General features: G+C 31.7%; 1 protein-coding gene across 4 annotated transcripts in view; it reads right to left on the reverse strand.

Moving 5' to 3' along the window:
• Positions 1-18,788, reverse strand: part of LOC100879643 (uncharacterized) — a 49,602-nt gene that overhangs the window by 13,818 nt on the left and 16,996 nt on the right. For 2 of the 4 annotated variants that reach the window (XM_012290565.2, XM_012290566.2), the window contains exon 2: positions 3,526-3,576. The exons of 1 other annotated variant lie outside the window; for it this stretch is intronic. The gene's annotated coding sequence lies outside the window, so the exon portion shown is untranslated. Of the gene's footprint in view, positions 1-3,525; positions 3,577-4,202; positions 4,393-18,788 lie in introns of those variants that run through there. One more of the 4 variants, XM_012290567.2, reaches the window with a different exon arrangement.

Raw genomic sequence — 18,788 nt, forward strand, 5'->3', positions numbered from 1 at the left:
TTCAGAATTTTTCATGTTTTCCATAAAATTAAAAGGCCTATTCAAATTGTAATTATATAATTTATTAGCTACCATGATATACTACTACTGTACATAACATTATTAACACACGTTAATATCTTGTATTTCCACCCTTTGTTTTGGTCACAGCTTCCGGCATGCTCTGTATACATCATATGCTTTATATCTTCGTTATTTTCCCAAATATCTGTAATTCTTTTCAACTCAGATAATGTGGTTGGAGAGTTGTAAACTAGTCTTTTGAGTAGGCAAACATTTTCTATGGCATTCAAATTTCACCTCTAGCGCTATACTCGAGCCGAACGTAAACGCACGGCCCTTAATCGCTCATCACCCACACAATTTATTATCACGATAGTAACAAATTGCTATGTATATAGTTATCGACGTATTTAGTAATTTTGCATGACTTAAGACAATTTTCCATATGTGACATAATGTTATAGCCATAACATTACAAGTCCCATAGCAGCTTAATTTTTTGTAATCTTATGAATAATTCTTACTTAAAATATTTTTATTAAATTAGTTTACTAATGTAACTTAAGTTTTGTATCAAAAAATGTATTTATATATTTATGTACTTATATGTATTCAATTTTCTTGACAATAAAGTCATATTCGAACAAATTTTATTCCACATTTTTTACTTATTTTTCCACAATTATTAAATCGTTCACCTTTTAACAAAGGTATAGTTCTTTAATGAATCGCTCTATTTTCTGGATATGGTTACCATTATTATCTGTAATTAACCATTTCATCGATTTCGGCATTACTGGTCGCCCACTATAACCGTGGAATCCGATCAAACAAATACATAATTTCCGACCGATGTACCTCATTTAATATTCAATATTTACTAACACTGAATTTACTAAAATTCAACATTTACTTTTGTAACGTTTAATAGACCCTTTTACATTCGAAATAACTTCTAAACTTTAACGCTAAAACTTAAAATGATAGATCCTCGAATTCCTTATTTTAAACTTCAGTTTCTCCGTTTACAAGAAAAATATAATGTTGCAAATTTAACACGCTCCGCAGTTTTACGATCACTTAGAAGAAAGTTATTAATTAAAAAGAGCGATGAAGAGTTTCATTGCATGAATCTTATTAAAAGAAGTAGATAGACATTCTTACAAGAAGGAAAGTTGACAGTATTTTTAATATCAAAAGTAGCACAAAATGAAAGATTAACATCTGATATTGGCTAAAAACTAATGTCATTTTTGTCAGTAGATAACACGCATTTATTTATTTGCAAAGTATATCCTTTTATACAAAAGTAAAATGCAGATGAAGATGTGACACGTGTTACAATTTCACAATCATTTACAGCAAACTAAATTTGAACAAAAGAAGCAACAAAGAGAAGAAATGCATTGTAACATAACGTAAAATAATTAAAGAAGGTCGGCTAACCAGTGTTTTAATAATGCTATGGAGTTTCCGAATGTATCCATATTATGATGAACAGAATTAACATAATTTCCGATTCGATTTATGCAACAGAAATAACCGTAATTAGTGCAATGTTGTTCAATACAAATTAGAGCGAAATTTCATACACAAGTTGAGGTTATGTTCGAAGAGAAAAGCTGGAATATTATCGGACAAGATATTGTGTCTCGCATTATTTTGCAAGCCTTCATTTGCGTTGGAGGTTTCCAAATAATTTCTCAAATTCCCAGTTTCTCGAATTTTCAAATTTTCAAATTTCCAATTTCCCAAATTCCAAAATTTCCAATTTCCCAATTTCTCCAATTTCCCTATTCTCCAAATTCCCAAATTCCCAAATTCCCAAATTCCCAAATTTTCAGTCTCCCAAATTCCCAATTTCTCAAATTCCCAATTTTCCAAATTTCCAATTTCCCAAATTCCCAAATTCCCAAATTCCCAAATTCCCAAATTTCCAATCTCCCAAATTTCCGAATTCCCAAATTCCCAAATTCCCAAATTCTTAAATTTCCAATCTCCCAAATTCCCAATTTCTCGAATTCCCAATTTTCAAAATTTCCAATCTCCCAAATTCTCAATTTCTCAAATTCCCAATTTCCCAAATTCCCAAATTCCCAAATTCCCAAATTCCCAAATTTCCAATCTCCCAAATTCCCAAATTTCCAAATTCCCAAATTCCCAAATTCCTAAATTTCCCAAATTCCCAAATTCCTAAATTTCCAATCTCCCAAATTCCCAATTTCTCGAATTCTCAATTTCCAAAATTTCCAATCTCCCAAATTCCCAATTTCTCAAATTCCCAATTTCCCAAATTCCCAATTTCTCAAATTCCCAAATTCCCAAATTCCCAAATTCCCAAATTTCCAATCTCCCAAATTCTTAAATTTCCAATTTCCCAAATTCCCAAATTCCCAAATTCCCAAATTCCCAAATTCCCAAATTTCCAATCTCCCAAATTCCCAAATTTCCAATCTCCCAAATTTCCAAATTCCCTAATTCCTAAATTTCCAATCTCCCAAATTCCCAATTTCTCAAATTCCCAATTTCCCAAATTTCCAATCTCCCAAATTCCCAATCTCCCAATTTTCCAATCTCTCAACTTCCCAATCTCCCAAATTCCCACATTCCCAAATTTCCAATCTCTCAAATTTCCAAATTCAGAAATCACTAGATTCTTCATAGTCCTTAATTTCTAAGTTTTCAAAATTCCCTCAAACTCTCAAATTTCCACGTTTTCAAAATTCCTAAATTGTCCGGTTCTAAAATTCCTAAATTATCTAATTCCCAAATTCCTTAATTCTTAAACTTCCGAACTCCCACATTCCTAAATTACTCGCACAAATTCCTAAATCAACAAATTTTCCAAATCCCTAAATCTTCAAATCGTAAATTCCAAAATTCTCAAATTCCTAAATCAGAAGTCTCATATACAAAAATTCACTTCATTCTCTTGAAACCTTCAAATCAGCATCCCCAAACACGCTCAAACCTACCACAAAAAGCGCACCACTCTTGTTACAACTATAATTCCATTTCGATAAAACAAATACAATTATCTCGTTACTTACATCGAAGTCCTTTTATTCCCGGTATAGAAATCAGAGATAGAACGGAGCAATAGAAAAGTAAAGCTGCGAGATTTCGTTTATTTTATTTAATAACGTTATGAACAGAAATAAAAGGAACTCGATTCGTGATCGATATCAATCCCTTTATATCCCTATTGGTGAAGTAGTACGGAGTCTGCTCGACGTAAATCAAATTTGTCAGTTATATATATATGTATATATATATATACTGCGATTCTCCAGGTTCCAGGATGAAAAAGAATTTTCTCCAGTATCGAGCTTTTTAGCTTCGCCTGTCTATCGATTCCCTTTTAAAATGCACAAGTGCTCGTATATCGTTCGATAATAAATGCGAGGCAGGAGTGCTTTGAATCGCATCGAGGTCGGCAAAGCGTTCAAGATAGAAGGCAAACAATCTTATTGCCTGAAATTTTAATAGAGGAATTTCCATTACTAGCATACCACGACTCACCTAAAGTGGTCCCAGGAAAGCCACTGCCAAGCATGGGGACGGTAGTTCCTTCTGCAAACAAATTAGAGAAAAGAAATGTTACCAAAGTAAATGAACCCATTATTCGACACGCAACTATGTAATCGTTAACAAATAGTCACTTTTTACCGACATATTTCTCTCTGAAACGATCAATCATTATTGATTCCTTGAGCAAACTATTTTTCATGTAACAACGATTACGGAATTATAAGAGAGAATTACATTTGGTTTGATGTCCCCTTTATTGACCATATTTTATTACGTCAAACTTTCTCTTGTGGAATAGATTTTTAACTCTGCATAATGGTATTCGATAAGTATAGAAATATAACTTGAACGAAATCTGCTGGTTCAGAAGTTCGACAGTTTTCAAGAACTGTATAAGTTCAGAACTGTGTAAGATCATTTCGATTATGACAGAGTTGAAGATATCAGGGGTATCAAGGAGGGTTAAACTTTTTGGGACACTATTTTTAATCGTTTTTGTATAATCTTCTATTGTACCATTCTCTAATATTATTGTCTTTATAACATTCAATAAATACAAAAGAAATATGGCAATACTGAATGTTGAAATCTATTGGTCCAATAGTCACACATTAAAGTTTTAGTTTTAAAGAACATTAGCTTAGTAACTAGGGAATTTCACTACTTACAATTAGTAAAGCACATAGTGTCCTTGGTTCGCGTTCATTAAAAGTGCCAATGGGTCGATGTCATTTCGGCGAAAAATTGTTGCCATAGAAATTCGCATATTCGAAGCGTTAATTCAATGTTGTGAAAACGACCTCTTCCTCTGAGCCAGTCTTTTGCAGGGTACCATGATTCCATTTTTTGAGTATGCGTACCCTCGCTGGCTAACAATTATTCAATTTCATTTAGTTAAAGTTTCATCGAAATTTCGCAGTAATCTAATTGAAATTCAAAGTAAATTATACTTGTCTACGAACGCTTTATCGTGATTAACACTCTTAGGTACATAGACTTTTGCATTGACTCCTATGTAACTACTGAAACAGACCGTGTGAATTTCACTGGCGATATTAACGTGTTCCTTTATAACTGGTAATATAGTGAACGCCTCACGGTTCTCGATTACTATCATACGACAGTTGCATGAGTTAATGTCGACCATCCTCAACACCCAATAACCGTCTATTTTTCTGTTCACTATAGTACTTCTTATGCTTATATTCTTTTATCAAATTTTGCTTCATCAAACTTTATAATCGCGTAAAAATCTGAGTTGTAACATTTTAATATTTTTACCAACATGTCTCTCTAGTTATCATTAATAAATGGTCACTAACGGGGACGCAGTCGCTAATGGGGACATTTACCGGATTAAAATTCATTGTTCTTTCAAAAACAATTTATTAATTACACCAAAAGCTACGCACACCGCCTGAAATTTGCTCGAAATGACAAATTAATATTTAATAACTACTTAATAACACAATTTATTAAGTTGTACCATATTTCTGTCCACACTGACGCTTTCAGACCCAACCGTGTTATATTATACATTTTATGTAGGCGGAGGACCCTGTATCTGTTACTCTGGGATGGAACGTGCTTAATTTGATACATATTACATGTCTGTGTATTTTCATGCAATATTTTGGTACGTATATAACACAGGAAATATTATACGAGCACTTTTGACAAATATCATAAGTTTCAGGGAAATATTAGGTTGTACCGTATCAAATAGCCAATTTGGGAAGAGGCAATTTGACACCATTTAATAGCTTCAGAGTAACGCATAATAGCAGTCGCGGCACACCAATTTGCAGTTTAAAGTTTGATGAGAATAACAATATAGACGTTTCGTGAATATTCTTCATACAAAATGGCTGACACTCCGTCCAAGTGAATAATGAATGTCTATTAATCAGTATCCAGTTTCCAACTTTCAAAGTATGATAAATTTACAGGGTGTTTCGAAATGTATACAAATTGCAAATTCTTTATACAATAAGAAATCGATAAATCCGTTATCATTTTTCGATATACGCTACTAAAAATGAAATATTACCTAGCGAATAATATTGACTGCAAACTGTAAATTAGTTAGTTCAGTGTTTGCTGTAATTAAGCTACTTTGTATTCGGAATATCGATGATGAGTTTACCTACTAATGTTTCACAAGTTTTATCCTTTAAATTAACATGCTACAAGCAATATTTTTTTATACTTTCATGTCATGCATTTAGGCCCTTAATGTTCTAAATTAACTGTTTCATATGAGATGAAATTCTATTGTCCACTAATATTGATATTTGGCTTGGATTAAAAATATTTTATATTACTTATTCTACTAAATATTTAATATTACTTATTTTTGTGAAACTCCTATTTATCACTACTAATAAAATGGAATAAACAATTGGTTACTAATAGGGCGTGATCGATAGCGAGTATATTTACGTTAATAATTGATTGGAGAGGTTTTTTTGCAGAAACAACATCGCATTATGGGGGAGTCGTATCCCTAAGGAAAACATCTTGCTGTTGTCGAGTACTCTAGGTCACTTTCTTAATGGTGTCTATCGGTAATGGGTAAAGCAAATACTGATCGAAAAGTTTGCAGACACCGATATGATGATGAGGTCCAAAAATATGAGAGGTCCATAAAAATTTCAAATTTCCAAATTTAAGAAGTCAGAAATTTAGTAATTTAAGAATTTGGGGATTAAAACATGGAAATTTTTTATTTGAAAATTTCCTAAGTTGATAAATTGGTCGTTTGTATGGTCGATTTGATAATTTTGTGATTTGAAAATTATTGTTGGGCATCTAAAAATTGAAATATATGAGAAATTAGAGAATTTGTAGATTTAAATGTTTGGCAATTTTGAGAATTTGTAAATTTATAAATTGTGGGTTTCACATTCAAGAATTGTAGATATGCAAATTTACAAATTGTGGAATTTTGATTTTCGCGAATTTTAAAATTTGAAACCTTTGAAGAATAGAAGAACGATAAAATATAAATTAATAAACTTAATTCCTTATCTATATAAAAATCAACACAGACTTCGAGAAAAGCATCTTAACAGATTTTGTAATTCAAAAAAGAGAAGTTGTGAATGAATCATATACAGTCGATACTTTCAGTGTTAAAATCAACGACAATATTCTTCAAAGTAACGAGATGTTTCTTTCCCTGCATCGACTTCTTCCCTAGGGAAAGTTGCTCGTCAATGCACCCCGTAGAATCCTAATTGAAGCTCAATGTAAACTCATAGCAGAGAAATCAACTCGTTCAGAATCACCTTCTGTAAATCAGAAACATGTCATAATCTGAGGGTATACTTTTTTCAGCGTGTTATTCTTATTCATTCAGTTGTAGATGATAATTATTCCCGATAAGAAGGCGAGGGTTGTAGCTTTATAGTGTTCAGTCACGATAAGTCAACGTAAATCGATACAGGGTATAAACGAAGCGAATAAAAGAAAAAACGACTAGCTTAAATGTCGCAAGTGTTGGCCAGCTAAAAATTTCATGGCTACTGCTATTAATAACAGAGGACATTGTAATGATTCTATAGTTGGGGGTGATTTTGCGATAGAAAGGAAGATATTTTTGCTGAGGCTCTATTTTCAAAAGAATTTTTCTACCAAGAGGTATCAAAAGGCACCTTTCAAATTTTAACTTAAAATTATTCTCCAAGTTGAATCATTTCTCCACAATTATTTTCATACAATAGTTGAATTAATTCAGCGATATTTTCTTCCAGCTCGTCCAGATCTAAAAATGTGCACATGTTATACTTATTTCTACCATGTGTCTTTTGACACCTTAATTTCATGACAGTCCCCAATTTTAAACCATTTTACATAGAAATATCAACACCATTTTGCAGCATCAATTATAATCAGATTAGAGAATCTCTTATTCAGTTATAACGGAAAATACAGGAGTTGCGGCATAACTTTGATATTCGCTTATTTCCCGCCATGTTGCATTCAGCGTACACCGCCATATTTATATTTTGTAGATCGATGAATTAAGCTAGAATTTACAACCTGATAATCTCTAATAAAAACACATCAATGTATCAATAAATATATTCCTCAAATTATCTACATTTAACTGATAATTTGAAATCCCAATAGTTTTGGCAATTATTTGCATTCAATCGAAAAGGTGAGAGCTTTTGGTCGAGATAGGTATCGTGGTACGAATTACTATCGACTAACTAGTCTACAGGAATCTTTGAACAAGATAGAGTCCCAGTAAGTCTACTGTTAGACATTATTTCGGTTTCTCTTGAATCCCTTTCCTCGTTCTTTGTTGAAACTGGGAACGATTAGTTTCTTGCTTCGTTGGAATCGAAACTAATTAAAGTGAACTTAAAGTTTTATTAACTCTTGTAAATTAGAGCCAGCCCTTAGCCGACAAGTATACTTAACCCTTTGCACTCCTTAATTCCCTTTACCTACTGGCTCTTTAATTTACAAGATAGATCAAGAAAGGGTATGTATACTCAACCAGTTACAAATTACCTGAATTATTTATAAAAATGTGATGTCGAGCCACAGTCGACATAGCAGTGCAAAGGATTAACTCTTGTCAAAAAATAAAGGAACATTTGAGAGAAGGAGCTATATTCTAATGATAGAAATGTGAAACATATCTTATTTTTCTACATAGCCTGAACTTCAATGCACTTCTCCCAACGTTTCACAAGTTGATTCCATTGGAAAAAAAGTTTTTCGATTGCATCTGCAAACAATCAAAACTAACACTACCAAATCGATCAAATGACCGCTCCACAAGTTTCTTATTACAAAGTACACATTTTATTAAAGTGCACTCTTCGAAATTAGCATCGATTTTCAACAAGATAAGGAATAAATGTGTATATTAACTTATGTTTCATCGTTTGTTCATTTACTTTTTAACTTCATTTTTAATTTCAAATTAAGTACACATTATATGTCAGTAGGTTTAGTACTAAATCCCTTTACTTCTTGACTTCCCCTCCTATTTAAATACCACCTCATTTAATTATAATCCAGTGCAAAAAACCACCTGACGTATCTTAGCCCTACACCGTCAAAATCTAGTTACGAGACCTATTACTAACATCTCTAACACCCGGCGTTAGCCATACGTCGGCTATTTCACATATCACTTCCTGAACACCCGGCGTTAGCCATACGTAGGTTAGTCTCACGTCTTGACCTTCCTGTGGCATCCGTTAGCCATACGCCGGCTATTTCGCCATAGCCAACATCCTGGAACACCTGGAGCATAGGTTGGCTAGCTTCTACGTCTAAATCCTTTGGCGCTCAGGTTAATTAACACACCTGAGTTAGCCGACTAACAAATACCATAACCTATATACAGCATCCAGCCCTGCGGCTGTCTCCCTCCGGCTCGTGTATACTGTTTGTTGCCTATTGCACTACTGTTGTTATCACTGCCTGAGGCAATTTTACCATCTTACATTGATAATGGTTAAAGCGATACAAAGTGTTACAAATAACATACAAAGTGTTACAAATAACATACAAAGCGATAGAAAATAATATACGAAGCGATACGAAATACTACTAGCCGGTATACCCTCTTGGCAGGGTTAAAAATAAATATTCGATAAAGGAATAAGGTATTCGTTCGCGTGTTTTATTTTTGGAACGATAACATCAATCAGATTTACTTTTTGTTGCAAAGTGATATTCTAAAAACTGTTGCCCAAATTAGAATATTAGAAGCATACTATGATTAATTATGAAATTAATCATAATCATAGATGATTAATTTTTGAAGTCTGGCTGGTTGAATAACTTGTAACATATTTACTTTCGATAACAAAGTCTTCTCATTAATCTTGAAATCTTTCGACAAATTCTCTGTAGGAAAGCAGTCTTCTTTCTCGATTCACGTGATTAATACATGGTTTTCTTTTTTGCTATTAGATAATTATACCCATTGTTTCTCACTATTCTATGCCACCACGTTTCATTACTCTACGCGCCATTTCACAACTGATTTTCTTCCCACTTGCACGATAAATCTCTGAAGCTAATTTTACAGAACTACAATGTAGATTTTTTAAACTCTTGGTATTAATTTTTTTTCTTCTCTTCCATTCAGAACTCAACTTCCTTCCTTTTGTTAAATTCGCTGCAATTTTTCCTGTACCTTTTAATGTCCGGTACTGTTCTCTTACTAACTGTGCTTCTCTATAAATTCTACCCTTCAATCCACGGTAAATTACAAATTGCCTCCTATCGAAACTGGTATCTTTCTGCTTCGTTGCATGCTCAAATTTACTTGTTTACGTCGAAATACAAGCTTCCACTGAAGTAGAATTACATTTCAGACGTTTGCATATAAAACACAGCTATCCCGCAGTACAAATGGCTTTTATCGTTAGCTTGTAGAAAGTGCACCAGTGTCCGAATATTAATGAGACATGAAAATTCAACATTTTGTTCAAAACGATTTGTTCAACTAAATATTAAAGCAAGAAAAAGTTGTATTTTTAATCTAAAACAGTTCATCTTTCTGTAAAATAAGTAATGTAATATCTAAATTGATTCTTCTTATGCAAAACAACAAACGTAGAAATAGTACCGTGTCCGAATATTAATGTACGTAGTTAAATAAAAAAACAAGTTTATAAAGATACTGCAAATGTTACACGTTTGAAATAAAAAATTGTTGAGGAATTTGAAAATTTAAAACACGACATCTTACATTCTGTCTAAGTTCTATATTATAGTATACAATACTGTAACATATACATTATATACAGTATTTTAACGTCACTGAAACTCGATTTAGGTGGCGACTGCGTTAGTGAGATAGAAGAACGATTTCCAGCTGACTGAGCAACTCGTATCAAACTTTATTCTAGGGATACAGGGGTTCGTGCGGTGTGTATTTAAGCAGTGAAATCCACTGATTAATTCCTTCAAACGAAGAAATTTATTCAACTAAATATAGTAAGAGATGGGATTACAATTAACAATTATTTGTAAGAATATGAAACGTATTTATTATAAATTCAGAGATTGAATTGTGTAATAGTAACGCGATGAAACGGAACCTCTAAGCCGATGTTCGCCATAACTCGTTACAAACTCCAGAAGCGAAGCGTGCGTCACCCAAACAGTTACATATGTTACTTTCATTCAAATATTTACCTCAAACGCTGTTTAGAACAAAATCGTGTTTCACAAAAGCTAGGTTAGACATTCAAAGACACCGTAGAAATGATATTTTGAATATTTTGACGATTAATAAACGATTAATATGATTTGCTATATCACGAGATAATTAAATAGAAACTATTATTTGTAACAACCTGTATTTACTGCTATGTGTTAACTTGTATAACATCCGGTATACTGCTACGTGTTATATATGTACGTTTATACCGTATGTATATATCAAAACAATTAGTACAGAGCCCGCATATGCATTCAAGCATTAAGTTTCCGCATGCCAAATGGTGGGTTTTGAAATGTAGAAGTTTGACAGTTAGACAGTACAAAATAGCAGTTATGACATATTCATATGAAGCTCGCGGATTTATGACGGCTACTATTAAAACATTTCGTCAACATTTTTCACAGTTATACGTCATTTTAAAATATTTATAACGTTACGAACATCGTAGTTCTATTTTAGAAATGTTCTGTCCTCATTTTATGTCAAGATTTATAACGATACCTTCATGTAACTATTTTCCTGACACTGTAAGCTCTAAATTGATGTGCGATATGTATCATTTCGCAATACTTTTATGTCATGAAATTGTTAGACGTTAAGCAGCTATAAGTAACTGAGCATTTTGTTATGCTAACTGAATTTGTCAATACAATTCATAACCAGTCATTTTGTGTCAAGAATTTCAATGAAACTTTTATGTAGTTATTTTCAACACTCTTTAAGCTTTAAATTGGTGTGGTATATGTATCATTTTGCAACACTTTTATGTCATCAAATTGTGTTAGACGTATACCGACCTAATAAGGTATACCTCTTTATGGTAACTGGTCCATTGCTCAACCGAATTAATAACCATTCATTTTGTGTTAAGAATTATAACGATACCTTGTGTGCTTATTTTCGTTATACTTTAAACTTCACATTGATATACCATATGCGTTGTTTGACAGTACTCTTATGTCATCAAACTTTGTTAGATGCTAACCAACCAAATAAGGTACCTCATCACTGTAACTGGTCCAGTGCTCAATCTAATTGATTACCAGTCACTTTGCATTAGGAATTATGACGAAACCTTTACGTAATTACTTTTATGACCCTTTAAGCTAGAAATTGATGTACCATCTGTATCATTTTGTAATGCTTCTATGTCATCAAATTGTGTTAGACGTAAATGAACATAATACGATATTACTCATTACGGTAATTGATCCCATGTTTACTGCAGCCATTAATAAACTATTTAATATTAAGAGTACTAATAAAACGTTAATGTGATTACACTTATTAAGCTTTAAATTGCAAATTAATATATCGTAATTGATATTATGCAATAGTTTTATGTCATCAAATTAAGCTAGGTATTATATGTTCTGAAATCGACCACTGTTTGCTATAATTGACAGCCAAACATTTTGCATTACAAATATTAATAAATCTTCTATACAATCATTTTCATTGATATTCACGAGTCAATTCAATATGTCATAAGTGACATTTCGAAATACTTTTATGTTATGTATTCATGTTGGACATTAAGCAATCTAATAAAATACATCTGATTTATGGTAATTGATTCAGTATTGATTATGAATGCTAATTAGTTGTTATATATCAGAAGTATTAATGAGTTATGTAGACATTTTCAACAAAGAGCATATTCCAAATTCATATAAAATAAATGAATACGTAATATGAACAACATTGCAACTACGTTGTGTTCATGGTAAAGTTCCAATGTTATTCGTATCAGTTATCGAAATGCAATCTTGTGAGACCCTTATATGATCAAATAGCGTTAAACTACTGATGTTGTCAAATGGACTTCTTAAGAATATCAGTGAGATCTTTGTATCGTCATTTTCGTTAATCTTCAAATTTCAATTTCATGTAACACGAGTGTAATTTTGCACTACCTATATGTTGTTGAATCACGCCAGACGTTCCACGTATATTTTGAAATCTGCTATTCGTTAGGAAACAACCTAATAATGATTTAATATTTCGATAGCATACTCTCAGGTTATAAAGCAAAATAGAAATAAGAAAAGTGGTGGTATACTTTACAAAGACATTAAAGTTCAATTTGAGAATACTGTTTTGTTTGTATCGGGAAACTTCTGGCTAAATAAGATAGCAATATATCTCGACGAGGAGACGCTCGAGACTTATTTTTCTTCTACCGAAAGTTTCCTGTTTCAAAGCACCGGCTACGAAAATTAAGCGCATCAAACTTTTCTTTCGACGGATAAACCCAACTTGTTAACCGTATATCTCGTGGTACTGGTCAAACTTCTCTAATATCAAGGGAATCCGATGATTTCGAGTTTACACTCTGAAATTTCACAAGAATTTAAAAGAATAAAACCAGAAGACGCAAACTGGTACCGATAGTGACATTCTTTCTGCGGTGATACGTTTGTTCAAGATCTCATTATCCGACACAGGAGAACGTAATCGTTAAAAACTAGTAATACTTTGCAAACGTGTGTAGAATTTTCTCTAAAACAACGATTATTCAGTATTAGTACCTCTAAGTTTCTAACTAACCTTAAGTTTGGTATTAAATATTTAATTATATGTTACGTGTTCACTTTAATAAACTACTGTACAGATTTACACATTTACATTATTAAATTGACAAGTTTAGAAATACACGCGCAAAAAGTAAGTTACCTCATAAAAATTCGTAATTATACTTGCAAAGAAACTCCTTAATAAAAGAAAAATCCTTAAAATAACGAATATAAAATTTACAGTTGAAGTATTTTAATATTTTGACCAACATATCTCTTTAATTACCATTAATAAAGTGAAATAAACAATACATCGCAAATGGAAACATGGTCGCTAATGGGAACATTTACCGGATTAAAATTCGCTGTTGTTTCAAAAATAATTTATTAATTACACCATAACTCACGCAAAGCGCCCGAAATTTGCTTAAAAGGACAAATTAATATTTAATAACTACTTAATAACACAATTTATTGAGTTACACCATATCTCTGTCCACACTGACGCTTTCAGACCCAACCGTGTTATATTATACATTTTAAGTAGGCGGAGGACCCTGTATCTGTTATTCTGGGATGGAACGTGCTTAATTTGATACATATTACATGTCTGTGTATTTTCATGCAATATTTTGGTACGTATATAGCACAGGAAATATTATACGAGCACTTTTGACAAATATCATAAGTTTCAGGGAAATATTAGGTTGTACCGTATCAAATAGCCAATTTGGGAAGAGGCAATTTGACACCATTTAATAGCTTCAAAGTAACGCATAATAGCAGTCGCGGCGCACCAATTTGCAGTTTAAAGTTTGATGAGAATAACAATATAGACGTTTCGCGAATATTCTTCATACAAAATGGCTGACACTCCGTCCAAGTGAATAATGAATGTCTATTAATCAGTATCCAGTTTCCAACTTTCAAAGTATGATAAATTTACAGGGTGTTTCGAAATGTATACAAATTGCAAATTCTTTATACAATAAGAAATCGATAAATCCGTTATCATTTTTCGATATACGCTACTGAAAATGAAATATTACCTAGCGAATAATATTGACTGCAAACTGTAAATTAGTTAGTTCAGTGTTTGCTGTAATTAAGCTACTTTGTATTCGGAATATCGATGATAAGTTTACCTACTAATGTTTCACAAGTTTTATCCTTTAAATTAACATGCTACAAGCAATATTTTGTGATATTTTCATGTCATGCAATGTTTTTGTATCTTTTACTGATATTCATTGTCAACATTAATAATCATTTCGGATAAATACAATTTTTTACTGAGACACATAACATTGAATTTAATTACTTGAAAACATGACGAAATATCAGAATTGATTTGCACATCGCTAAATAACATTCTTTAATCAAATTTTATTTTTTGTTTAACTTGTAACATTAAATAAACGTCTTTATAGAAGTAATCTGTATGTTGTATATAAACAAGATTAATGAAACGTTGATTAATTATTTAATACGCAATACTGTATTAAAAATGAAACATGCTCCGTATAAATATTACTCTTTAATACACAGAATATGGTACGTAAATATCACGAAAAAATTGAAAAAGTTCTTTCTAATTCGACAGAAAAACTGTTTCAAACGAAAGCTCGTTCACCTCTTTTTACCGTCCCCAGAAACATGAAAACTGCTTTTAATAATTTTAATGGAACTTTTGTAGCGTGATTAACGCAAAGGGTAAAATGTTTAATTGTACAGGAAAATGTTCAAATACACGTTCGTTCAGTTGAAAATATGTAATTTAAATATAATTTCAATTTTGCGTAAGATTATAGCGATATTTTTATGGGTCAAAAAGAACCATGGGACGAAGCTACATTCCCGCAGATGATTAAAACTCAAAAGCTATCAAATTTAGGTATTTTATGATTTGTGAATTGAAATATTGTTTAGCGCAGAATAATAATATCAAAAGTTACACTCTTTCGTTGTTTTCAAATATCTGCCATTAAATAATATTGCTAACGATGAATTAAACATCCTGTATAACACACACTCTACATAATAATACTATCTTACTGTATAACTACGTATAATATCCAGTGTAATTGTACTGTTATATATCCAAAAAAGCATAATACCTATAACTATACTGTTACTCGTATAGTGAGCTATAGCACATTGTATAACTGTATTATTATGCATGTACTATTAATCTGTTCTTTTATATTAATGTTAAAAAAAGTACATCAAAAAGGAACAACGTATGTCTCCATTAAACGTGCCCGTGTCAATCGGAATAATTCGGCAATCTTCGATAATTTACGATGCACGAATCTGTTGGTGATCCGCGACGATTGACATGTGACAACTATATGTCGAAAAAAAGCATAATAACTATAACTACACTGTTACATATATAGTAAACAGTAACTATATTATTATGCATATTGCATAATAACCTGTTCTTTTCTATTAATGTTAAAAAAGAACATTAAAAAGGAACAACGTATGTCTCCATTAAACGTGCCCGTGTCAATCGGAATAATTCGGCAATCTTCGATAATTTACGATGCACGAATCTGTTGGTGATCCGCGACGATTGACATGTGACAACTATATGTCGAAAAAAAGCATAATAACTATAACTACACTGTTACATATATAGTAAACAGTAACTGTATTATTATGCATATTGCATAATAACCTGTTCTTTTCTATTAATGTTAAAAAAGAACATTAAAAAAGAACAACGTATGTCTCCATTAAACGTGCCCGTGTCAATCGGAACAATTCGGCAATCTTCGAGAATTTACGGCACAAAAGCCGGTCCGCGACGATTGACACATGATGGTTAGAATATATTTAGACAAATAGCAAAGACGTGTAGCGTAAATAAATCATTAAATTAAAGTAGAGTGTCGTGAAGTCTAAAAATCCCAGAAATTAACATTGCATAACTAAAAATAAACAGTTCACAGGTAAATAATTGATAGAATAGTGTCCTAATAAAAGTGACTATAAATACGTTTTCATGTTTATACAGTAGCACAGTGATGTATTAAAGCAACTCGTGTCACAAAGCATTTTTGGACTGAAGAGATTCATTTCAGTCTCCTGAATTGTTCATGAAATTAATTACAGGATCGCTGCAGTTGCTAAAGCAACCAACGATAAATTATTGACCTCTCGTCTCTCGTGGTTAGAAACGATCTAACGAACCACAATTTCTCGGCTAACTATACGCAACAGTGAATAGATCCTTGCATGGTTAACCACGCACGAATCACTCGTATAACTTCTGGCTCGTGCTTTTTGCCCGGGCTTTGTCCATCTTCCCCTTTTGCACGCGTTGAAAGACCAGAAAGAAAAAGAGCCTCGTTTCGCTTCAATTCTGCCGACTCGTAGAAAAAGAAAAGGATAAAGTGGCAAAAGGACTGGGGGATCTGTTAATGACCCGTGTCGACTACTCGTCAATTCAATTTTTGTATCGTCAGTCCATTTCAAAGGCCTTCACACATTTTTCTGTTAAATCTGTGGTAGTAAAACTTTTTGCCGCGAACAAAGTTTGCGGACATTCGTTAAAGTAATACAGAATTTTATAGAAAATTTTTTATTGTAAAATTTTATTCAGATATGTTTAAGAATTAAAATAGAATTTGATATTGATGGATTCGTAACTTGATATCCACCTTTTCGACTCAATATCTATTGCTTATTAACGAGATTTTTATGACACTAAATGCTTTATATCATTTTCATATTTTATTACCTTAGTAATATTCATGTCAAATTAATTTCATTGATTTCACAGCGGATATTTTTTCCATCAGTTAACGGAATACATGTTCAAGTAATGCGATAATAAATTGCATTTGTAGGTCAGTTTTTTCTGTGTATCATAAAATTTTATTTGTACGTTTTATGTATTGTAATAATTCAGTAAAATTTTAATAACTTGTAATAAAATAAATTATAGTTGAACAATCTACAATAAAATGTATAAAAATTAAGCAATTTATAATAGAATAAATTATTATTGAATAATCTGCAATAAAGCTGATTATAACTGGATAATGCATACAAAAATTATAATAAATCAATTTGTAATAACAAAATTTGAATGATTTGAATAATTCTTAAATTTTCAGGCTGCAAATTTGAAAATTAATAAATACCAAACTTTGTAAGCACATAAATTTGAAAATTGTAAAATTGCAACTGAAAAAAAAATTGTTTTAAATAGCTAACATTTTTTTTGTAAATATTATTTTTATCAAAAATGAGGTTATTCAAAACACATACATAAATATCAACAAAATTTGTAAAATTAAATATAGTTATTAATAAATGATATTCAAAATAACAAACAACAATTTTACTGTACAAAATTGTAAATTTTTGTTGAAGAATCACGCTTTCAATAATTTCGTAAAAAGTTTTAATTCAGAACCATAAAAACGTTTACTAAACTTCATCTAAATTATCTCCGTCGTATAAAATTTATATTACATCTTAAAATGCAGTAAAAAAAGAATAAAATCAACACCTACAAACCTTTTTTTTCCTATTTTCAAGTAAATTCTGTAATATCGTGGGATTTTCAAGCTTGTCCGTAATACCGAGTCTCTAAGCGGATATTCACCATAACCCCAAATTCATTATATTCAAAAGCGAGGCGCGAGTCTTGATAAGCTTTATCTTTCTCTATATGATAAATTACAATTTGTCTCTTATCAAAACTGGTATCTTTCCTTTTCGTTGATGATAAATTTTACTTGTTTACTTCGGAATGCAACCTTATACTGAAGGGAAGTTCTATTCTAGACGTTTGCATACAAAACAAAGTTATCCCGCAGTACAAATGGCTTTTATCGTTAGCTTGTAGAAAGTGCACCAGTGTCCGAATATTAATGAGACATGAAAATTCAACATTTTGTTCAAAACGATTTGTTCAACTAAATATTAAAGCAAGAAAAAGTTGTATTTTTAATCTGAAACGGTTCATCTGTTTGTAAAATAAGTAACATAATATCTAAATTAATTCTTCTTATGCAAAACAACAAACGTAGAAATAGTACCGTGTGCGAATATTAATGTACGTAGTTAAATAAAAAAACAAGTTTATAAAGATACTGCAAATGTTACACGTTTGAAATAAAAAATTGTTGAGGAATTTGAAAATTTAAAACACGACATCTTACATTCTGTCTAAGTTCTACATTATAGTATACAATACTGCAACATATACATTATATACAGTATTTTAACGTCACTGAAACTCGATTTAGGTGGCGACTGCGTTAGTGAGATAGAAGAACGATTTCCAGCTGACTGAGCAACTCGTATCAAACTTTATTCTAGGGATACAGGGGTTCGTGCGGTGTGTATTTAAGCAGTGAAATCCACTGATTAATTCCTTCAAACGAAGAAATTTATTCAACTAAATATAGTAAGAGATGGGATTACAATTAACAATTATTTGTAAGAATATGAAACGTATTTATTATAAATTCAGAGATTGAATTGTGTAATAGTAATGCGATGAGACGGAGCCT

This window comes from Megachile rotundata, chromosome 6 (assembly GCF_050947335.1).
Source record: "Megachile rotundata isolate GNS110a chromosome 6, iyMegRotu1, whole genome shotgun sequence".
NCBI lineage: Eukaryota > Metazoa > Arthropoda > Insecta > Hymenoptera > Megachilidae > Megachile > Megachile rotundata.